At 45.9% G+C, this 8,791-nt stretch overlaps 1 long non-coding RNA gene across 1 annotated transcript; it reads left to right on the forward strand.

The window, feature by feature from the left end:
• The first annotated feature begins 5,186 nt into the window (after nt 1-5,186).
• On the forward strand, nt 5,187-6,466 carry LOC136759870 (uncharacterized). The gene is made up of 2 exons (XR_010820121.1): nt 5,187-5,537; nt 5,749-6,466. It is a non-coding gene; the product is annotated as an uncharacterized LOC136759870 (long non-coding RNA).
• Nucleotides 6,467-8,791: the final 2,325 nt, after the last annotated feature.

An 8,791-nucleotide genomic window follows, 5' to 3' on the forward strand; every position in this document is an offset into this window, starting at 1 on the left:
ACAGTGGATTTGAAGAGAGATTGGAAGTAAGACTTCTTGGCTGAGGTGAGTGAGGAGGAGAATGTGGACAGTAGAGAGTGGTAGACTTCGAGGGCAGCTGGGAGTTTGGTCCTTTTCCACTTCTGTTCGGCGGCGCGCAGACTAGTTTGGGTTGAGCGGAGAACAGCAGAGAGCCAAGGCTGAGGAGGGGAGGGACGGGCAGGACGAGACATGAGAGGACAGAGGGAGTCAAGGGAGGAGGTGAGGGAGGAGAACAAAGAGGAGGTAGCACAGTTGACAGATAGATGGGAAAAACAGTCAATGGAAGGTAAGAGGGTGAGGGCAGTGGAGGCAAGGGTGGAGGGGGAGACAGAGCGGAGATTACGGTGGAAGGTGACAGAGGGAGTGGGTGGAGTGGGGAGGGAGGGGAGGGAAAGAGAGAAGGAAATGCAGTGGTGGTCCGAGATGTCCATGGGTGTCACGGAGAGCATTGAAGGGGAGCAGCCTCTAGAGAAGATGAGGTCTAGCTGGGGGCCTGCCCTGTGAGTGGGGGGAGATGGGGAGAGAGAGAAGTTGAAAAAGTGAAGGAGAGGAAGAAATCCGGCACAGTGGGAAGGGTTGGAGAGGTGGATGTTGAAGTCTCCCAGGAGGATGGTAGGTGAGGACAGCGAGGGGAGGGAGGAGAGAAGAAAGTCGAGTTCATCCAGGAAGGAGGTGAGTGGACCAGGTGGACGGTAGAGAACTAGAAGGAAGAGGTTAGAGGGAGAGGTGATTTCCACTGCATGGAATTCAAAGCTGTGGGTTGAGATAGAGGAGAGAGAGGGGGGGACAGAGAAGAGGAGAGAAGGGGAGAGCAGGAGCCCTGTTCCTCCTCCCTGCCCAGTAAAACGAGGGGAGTGAGACAGGACGAACAGAGAGGATAATGCAGCAGGGGTGGTAGAGTTTTCTGGGGAGATCCATGTCTCGGCCATGTCGGCCTTGTTGGAAGCTGAGTGTCAGTTCCACAGGCCCCCAGAGAGTGGAATAGAGGGGAGGGAGGAGGAGGGGAGAGGCAGAGAGATGAGGTTGGAGGGATTAGGGAAACAATGGCGCACAGGTGCATGCCGAAAAGACGGAGAGAGCAGGACGGGAATCGGAGAGATCGTCATGGTTGTCTGTTGTTGCTGAGCAGCGTCTCCTCGCTGGAGTCCCCGCAGCTCGAGTCCCTGCCCTTTGGAGATGGGGCCCTTCGGAAGGGGGACACTGAAGGCTGCTGGCGCTGACTGCTGGCACAGAGGTGTGGGGGGTGGTTAAATACGACACCTGTAACTAATTAGGACAGTGCACACCTGTGTTGCGTTGAATGACACAAGGCTGGTCAGGATGGCCCTCTGCAGTTACACTGAACAATAGCTCGTAGTAATGCTAAATTAATGCTAAATAAATGCTAAATAATTACAGTCTGCAGTTTAACGCTTCTGGTTTACAGAAAGTGTGTGTCGAGTGTGCTAAGTAAGTTGCTAAATTAACTAACAAACAGTCGCTGCTCTTACTACAATACAGTTGCAAGATATATAATTCATAGCTAAACAAGTAACCACGTAAACAATCAATGTAACTCTTAACTAAACTAGGAAACACGAGAGAAAAAAGCGATACTTAACTGTGGTGACTTAAGCGACTCCTCAGCTGGCTTGCCCGCGTGTCCAGTATATACATTGTGCAGAAGGCTGGTCTGTGGCCGTGTCCTAGCTGGGCTAGTGGAACAGAGGGCTGTTGCCGCTGTCCCCAATGCATGGCACTCAAGCTGATTCTCGCTAGCTCGCTGTGTGGATAGTTTATTGGACACCAGGTCTGTGACCCCGCTCTAGCTGTGAGCTAGTAGAGCAGTGAACCACTGATGCTGTCCATAGCGGCGGGCACTCGAGCTGCCTCTCGTGTATCGCTGTGTACATATTTAATTTGTTACAACATTGCAGAGCTGTCATTGCTCTGCTAATCAGCAGGTGTCAACTGTTCATGTGTTGCATGAGAGCTGACTTCTGCACCCCACAGTGTATATAGTTTGTTTATCACAACATGACCTACAGTGAGGGGAAAAAAGTATTTGGTCCCCTGCTGATTTTGTACGTTTGCCCACTGACAAAGAAATGATCAGTCTATAATTTTAATGGTAGGTGTATTTTAACAGTGAGAGACAGAATAACAACAAAAAAATCCTGAAAAACGCATTTCAAAAAAGTTATACATTGATTTGCATGTTAATGCCATAGCAACTGCTCCCCCCCACTGGAGCCTGCCCCCCCTGCCTGACGTCCCTGCAGTACGCGCCGCTAGGCAGAGATGAGGCAGAGATGAGGCAATCCTTGCCCTGAATAGCTGGATGGACCACACCTGCGCCCTCCTGTCTGCACAGGCAGCGCAAACAGCAGCCAAGACCCTGACCCCCCCACATCTCAAGTCTCCACTGCTGGCCCATGTACCATGGGATGTTGACGAGAGCCTCTCTGCCCTGTCTATGGACAAGGACAGCAGACAGGTAATCTGGGAGGAGGACCACCTGTTACTCGTGGGTTTGAAGTCAGAGGCGGAGCTCATGGAGGGGGAACCAGCCTTGTCCCCCCTACTCCATTGAGCAAAAACACTTCCCCTGTTCCTGTAAGTCAGGACCGGAAGTTTTGGACAGTGATCCAGAGGGCCGTGGACTGCTTGCAGATCCTCTGGCCCTCTGACCCTGCCCCCTCACACTCCAGGTTCAAAGAGAGACAGCGGTGGCGGCCGACCTGCTGGTCAATTTGATGCATCACAGCGCAAGGGCAACTGGACACTCCTTGGCAGCTATTGTGGCTGCACACCGCCAGCTCTGGCTGTCACAGGCAAGACGAGTAGATGCGCCCATATCGCCGGGCTTTACTTTAGGCCCCTCCATGAAGGAGATGCTGACAGGAAATTCCCAGGAGAGGGAACAGTCCCTGCAGCGAGCCAGGGTCTACCTGGTTACACCCTTGGCCCAGCCTTGCAGGCAGCCTTCAGCCTGTTCGAACCCCTTGTGTTGCCAGGGGCTCCATGTCTTCAATTATGCGCTGGCGCCAGAAAGAGTTGTCTCTATACACGTGTGTCTCTCCCTCTTCTGACTGAGAGCTCACCTCAGGGTGTCCCCTTGCCAGAGGCTGCTGGGCCTCCTAGCGATAGCATCACAGACCCTCCTCCTCAACCTCCTCCGATTGAGGATGCTGCCGCGGTGGTTCGAGTCTTTACAGATGAATCTTCACCGCGATTATGCACGCCGAGTCACAGTCACTCCGGCGTGCTGGAAGGCGCTCCGTTGGTGGTGGAGCCCTCACAATTTGACCCTCGGTGTGCCCATGTGGCCAGTCTACCACCGAGCAGTTATGATGACAGATGCCTCCAAGCAGGGTTGGGGAGCAGTCTGCGATGGACGTGGAGTCCGAGACAGATGGACGGAGCCTAGCCAACACAATAGCGGACCTCCTCTCTCGTGGAGGCCCCCCAGTCTTGGAATGGCGCCTCCACCCATCTGTGGTACAGCAACTGTGGAGCTGGTTCGGCAGGGCGGACGTGGATCTCTGCCTCGGCACACTCCACACTCTGCCCACTATGGTTCTCCATCCAAGACCCCTCAGGAACCCTAGGGATCGATGCATTAGCCCACATGTGGCCGCGCTGTCTCCTTTACATGTTCCCACCATTCCCCCTTCTCCCAGTGGTCCTGGAGAAGGTCAGGAGAGAACGAGAAACAGTTCTGCTGATAGCCTAATTTTTCTAATACAATCACTCTTTCTACATATCTACCATATTACCAACAGTGACATTTTTTTCTAGGAAATCCAGTGCCCTCCATTGTCTCCCCAGATCCACTCACTCACTCTCCTCCACTGTGACAGCAACATCATCACAAGGACAACAGGCCCATCCTTTCACACCCACAGATTCTAACATGCCTTTCAAGAGATGGCATATGAGGAATTATACCATTCTACAACCACATCTCTACAACACAGGTTCACAACACACCGTTTCACAACATACTGTAGCTTCATCCACTGTCTAAAACATTGACCACATTTCACATGCAGCAAACGGTAATGTCACGTGGGGTGACAAGGCTCTGTATTATAATTTTATTTATAAAGTGGTTTCTTTTTTTTCCTTTGTGGAAAAGGTAGAGAGATCTGAAGGCAAGGTGGATGGAATAAAAGCCGTCCAATAAATCCTTTGTTAATGTGCAAAGAGTTCTTACAAACAGTGCAGCACTCCACACAGGAAGATGAACGCAGTAGAAAATAACAACAACAAAATAAATAGTCTTGTCCTAAAAAATGGACTTCCTTTGAATTGGAGATATTTAAAAAGTGACATAGTGCATAGTCCTCCTGTGCAGGTCCTCCCACTTTGGGTTCACCATCACTCTAAATAAACAAACAGATATTTTCTGGCCAGAAATAAACATACAAACAAACACTTTAAATAAAGTTATCAAAATTAATTTTCCACAATTACATATTTATCATATCACAACATCTCTTAATACTTTAAACACAGAAAAGAAAACCTTACTTTCATGTTATGTAGGTGATACCTTCATAAGAGTGTTTAGTGCGCTGCTGCCTGTCCTATAAGGTGACATCACGCAGCTGCCATGAGTGCCAACACACGCACGCACACGCACGCACACAAAGATACTGCATAGCGCTTACTTCAATTACACAAACAAATGCATGTAATTACTTTATACCAGTTAGCACTGGACAAATACACAGTGATATTAGCATTGTATTCAAACCAAGGAATCACTAAACCTTCAATAACATTTCAACACGCATTTACACTTCCCCTCAAACTGCAATCCCCGATCTTCCTCTCCGTTCAAATTCAAGAACGAACGGAGCGCAATAGGTACGACTTGGATGTATATGTATATAAAACGGTTACAGATATAAACAACTTAATCAAACTTTTCCCTTTCCCCCCTCGCTATGCCGCTGTAGATCTTCCTCTGATTATTATTTAAATGCAGATCATTATAGCCACATTTGTGATGAGTACCCGCGTTGATTGATGTGATTTTATTTATTATTATTATTATTGCCATTGTTCTCATTGATTATCACTATTCACGTGTGGTTTTAATTGATTGGTTTATTGGTTCATTATTATTCACTGCTTGCTGTTTAATCACATTGTTTTCCTTTTTAATTTAGCTAAATTGCCAAATGTTGCACACCTGCCTCAGATCAAAGAGAATCGCTGCTCAAATCAAATCTCTATCACCCGAGCTCCCAGCTCTAATGAGGGGTGAGGGGAATTAAAAGACTGCCTGAGCCAGAGAGGAGGGATTCAATCGTGGGATTCATGTTAGTTACAAGGAGGAGTGTGGAGAGACACAGAAGGCTGAGTCTTTTGAGAAAGATTTTGTGGACTCGTATTAAGGCGATTTTCAAAGCCGCGGACGGAAGATCCCAGCGTGGAGTGTGTCAGAGACTGCTAAGGGGGATAAGGATGTATCCGAAGACAAGCAGTGCCAGAGATGGGGAGACAGACTCCATAACCTGACATAAGTATATGATAAATGCTATGAGAGCATAACATGCATTGTTTATTAAGAATCTGTTGATTATACTGTATTACCTGCTGCCCTGCAGTCCCTGCTGTAACCTGCCATTTGGTGCACTAGCCTGGAGATCTGAAATAAACCAGAAAGGAAAGGAAATATTCAGCTGAATTGAATCACAGTAATAGCACATCAGTAACTGCAACATTTACCTGCAGATCTATTGGGAGTGGTGGTGCAGGAGCCTCAACCCCTGGTCCCAGTGAAGGTGTTTCGAGCATACCTGGAGGGAAAGAGTGCTGACCTGCTGGACTGTAGGGCTGAAAGAGAGAGACAATAAACGGATTTCCCTAAGCAGAACTCCACAGGGAGAAGATTCCACAGACATGAGCAACCAAATAATTGCAGGATTTGTTCTGTGTTATACTAATCGACAAATGAAGCATAGGTTTTATTAGATTCGTTTTTAGTTATCTTTGTTATTGTTAGATTAGGGAAAATAGTTTTAGGATATTTCAGGATTTTTTATAATACTGTGTGTGTCTATGCCAGTAGGGCAGTCAAAGGCAGTAAAAATGTGTATTGTGGGTGGGCGGGTCAGTTCGGGGACCCTGTTTGTCTGTGTGGGTGTGCATGAGTGTGTATGTGTGTTGCATGTGTGGTGTTATTGTGTTGGGCTAGGGAGGGATGTTAGTGGGTTAACAGTGTTTGTGTGGCTCCCCTGTTTCCGGGTGGTATAGCTGGAGAGTGATAATTGGACATGTGGGAGTCACCTGACGGGGATATATAGAGGTGTGGTGCCACGCCGCTCAGGGAGTCAAGTTGGAGTTTACTAAGGAGTCAGACCTGTATGTGTTATAATCTGAATGGAAAAAGGGGGAAAGTGGAAGTACCTCTGAGAGAAGATTTAATAAATGACAGTTTTGTTTTGGAAAACTCTGCTTCGAGTGACTTAATTTCCACAGCGACCAAAACAGGCAAGGTTGCTGTAAAGTATGCTACTCATAACTGTTGTATTTAGTAACTGCAAACTGGCTTTTATTTAACTCGCCATTGGAACATGCTGTACTACAAATGCCATCTTTTTACTCCTTTTCGTTCCTCCTTTTTCCCCACCCCCCTTAAGCCTTTTGTCATTTGACGTTCTCCTAAGAACTGTGTTAAAGTGGTAAAACCCCAATATTCCACATTCCTCTCCCTTTAATTAATCTCCCATTCTATTTTTTTTTTTTTACATATAAAACAAAAACGCAAACAACTCACTCTCTTACTCTAAGGACAGGGGTGGACTACCCTGTACCTCCAGGCAATTATGAGGGATTATTCTGCCCTCTCTTCCTTTAACTACCTTTAACTATAATGTTTTAACGTTTAACTATCCATCAGTACCCGAGGCTTCGGAGTGCGGCTAGAGCGGTGCAAAAAGACTGTCTTCAGTTTGGACTTCCGTCATACTGTCCCGATGCTCTGGACTGTTGTTGACACTCCCCTGTTCTTCTGTGTTACCAGCTGATCCTGTGCATTTGTCTTTGAATCTCCCAGGCCTTCCTGGCTCAACTGGGGTTGATCAGCAACTGTGTCCTCTCCTTCAGGCTGTGGCATGTTTGACTCGAGTATTTTAGATGAACACCACCTGATATGGTCCACATGTCTCCGGCAGGCTCTGCCATCATGCAATTGTACCACGTATGATACTGATCCTGTCTTTTTGATTAAGATACCTAGTAACCACGGCGGTCCTGTGCCAAAATTGTGAGCAAACATTCTGTCCCCCACTGTATAGGACCATTGTCTGGCATGTCTGTCATGATATTCCTTCTGTAGCTCTTGTTTCCGTTCAACCCTGGTTCTTTCATCTGGGTAGAGGGCTCGGCTGGTGATTTACCAGTGGTGGCTTGGGGTGTAACTGTACTTTTGAAACTGTATGGTATAACTGTACTCAGTTTTGACTCCATATTTCCCTTTTCCATGTTCTTTAACACTAGAAGCGCTGATCCGGTCAATTTGACCGATTTGGTTATTAAAATTTGAATTACTCTGTGTTCCTAAATACACTGCGCATACCCGTTCGTGACTTTTCCTAAATATATGTATTAAACATGCCTACAGTGTTTTAGCTGGCTAAACGTGAAAATAAATAAGTTATAAACACATTTACCTAGAATAGACAAAATTGGGTTATTTTGACTGGTCATTTAAATACATAATAAATCAAATATAACGCACAATCCTGCCTACCCTTTACAAATACAGTCAGTCCGCCACTCAAGTGGCGATCTCTACCTGTCTACAGTCTTTCATGTGCTTAAACACACGCATTGTACAGCATTACAGGTGTTTTCTTACAGCTGTAGTCAGATTGAGTGGATACAGTGATTACCCACAAATAAACATGAATTGGAAACGAAGTTTGAAGAGAGCAAGTTTTGGACATGCTGTGTATATGAACATGACTGATTCAGGGGAATCAGTGATACTGGCAATGACAGATCATTCGTGGGTTTGTGCCAGTGGTGTGAAAACACTGCGAGTGAAACGCCAGGTACAAATGGCACAGAGTGCTTTTACTCTACTGATCAATACGCAATTGCTATGCACAGTACAGAGTGCAATAGCACAGGCACATCCACCAAAATAATGATTCATGGACATTATCAGCGGAGGAGCATTTATTGCGATGCTATATATTAATTTATTGCGATGCTATATATTCAGACTGTACCAAGCTGTCAGGTATGCAGGCTAAATATATAGTAAATATTTTATTGAAATACAAAGCTACAGTGAATACAAGCACTGTATGCTGAAAACAAAGTTTACGGTGTTGAAAATGTTGACTTTAGTGTACAATTATGTTTTGATAAATGCAATACTTATTTTTGAACTATAAAATTGCTTTTGAGCATTATTCCAATATTTACGTTCACACTTGTTTCATTATCTTATTGTATGCCGTTTATGAGCTTTTTGCTTATTGTAGGCTATATAGTTATTTATGTTTTGACTGCAGTGTGTGAGTTTAGAAAAATGTGCGTTGTTATTAATAGAAATAATATTAATGTTTTATGGTCATATTTCAATTTGTGCTATGCAAATGTTGGATTTGAAGTTCATGAATAAAACTGCTGATCCATTTTAGGCCACTACACATAGCTCCATGCCAAACACTTCATGTGCACTATACCTGGATGTGCCTCTTGCAGCAATTTTAAAACTTGCGGTCTCATTGTAGGTGGAATAATGACACAAGCTCCCCACATA

The sequence above is a fragment of the Amia ocellicauda genome, chromosome 1 (genome assembly GCF_036373705.1).
Source record: "Amia ocellicauda isolate fAmiCal2 chromosome 1, fAmiCal2.hap1, whole genome shotgun sequence".
Lineage (NCBI taxonomy): Eukaryota > Metazoa > Chordata > Actinopteri > Amiiformes > Amiidae > Amia > Amia ocellicauda.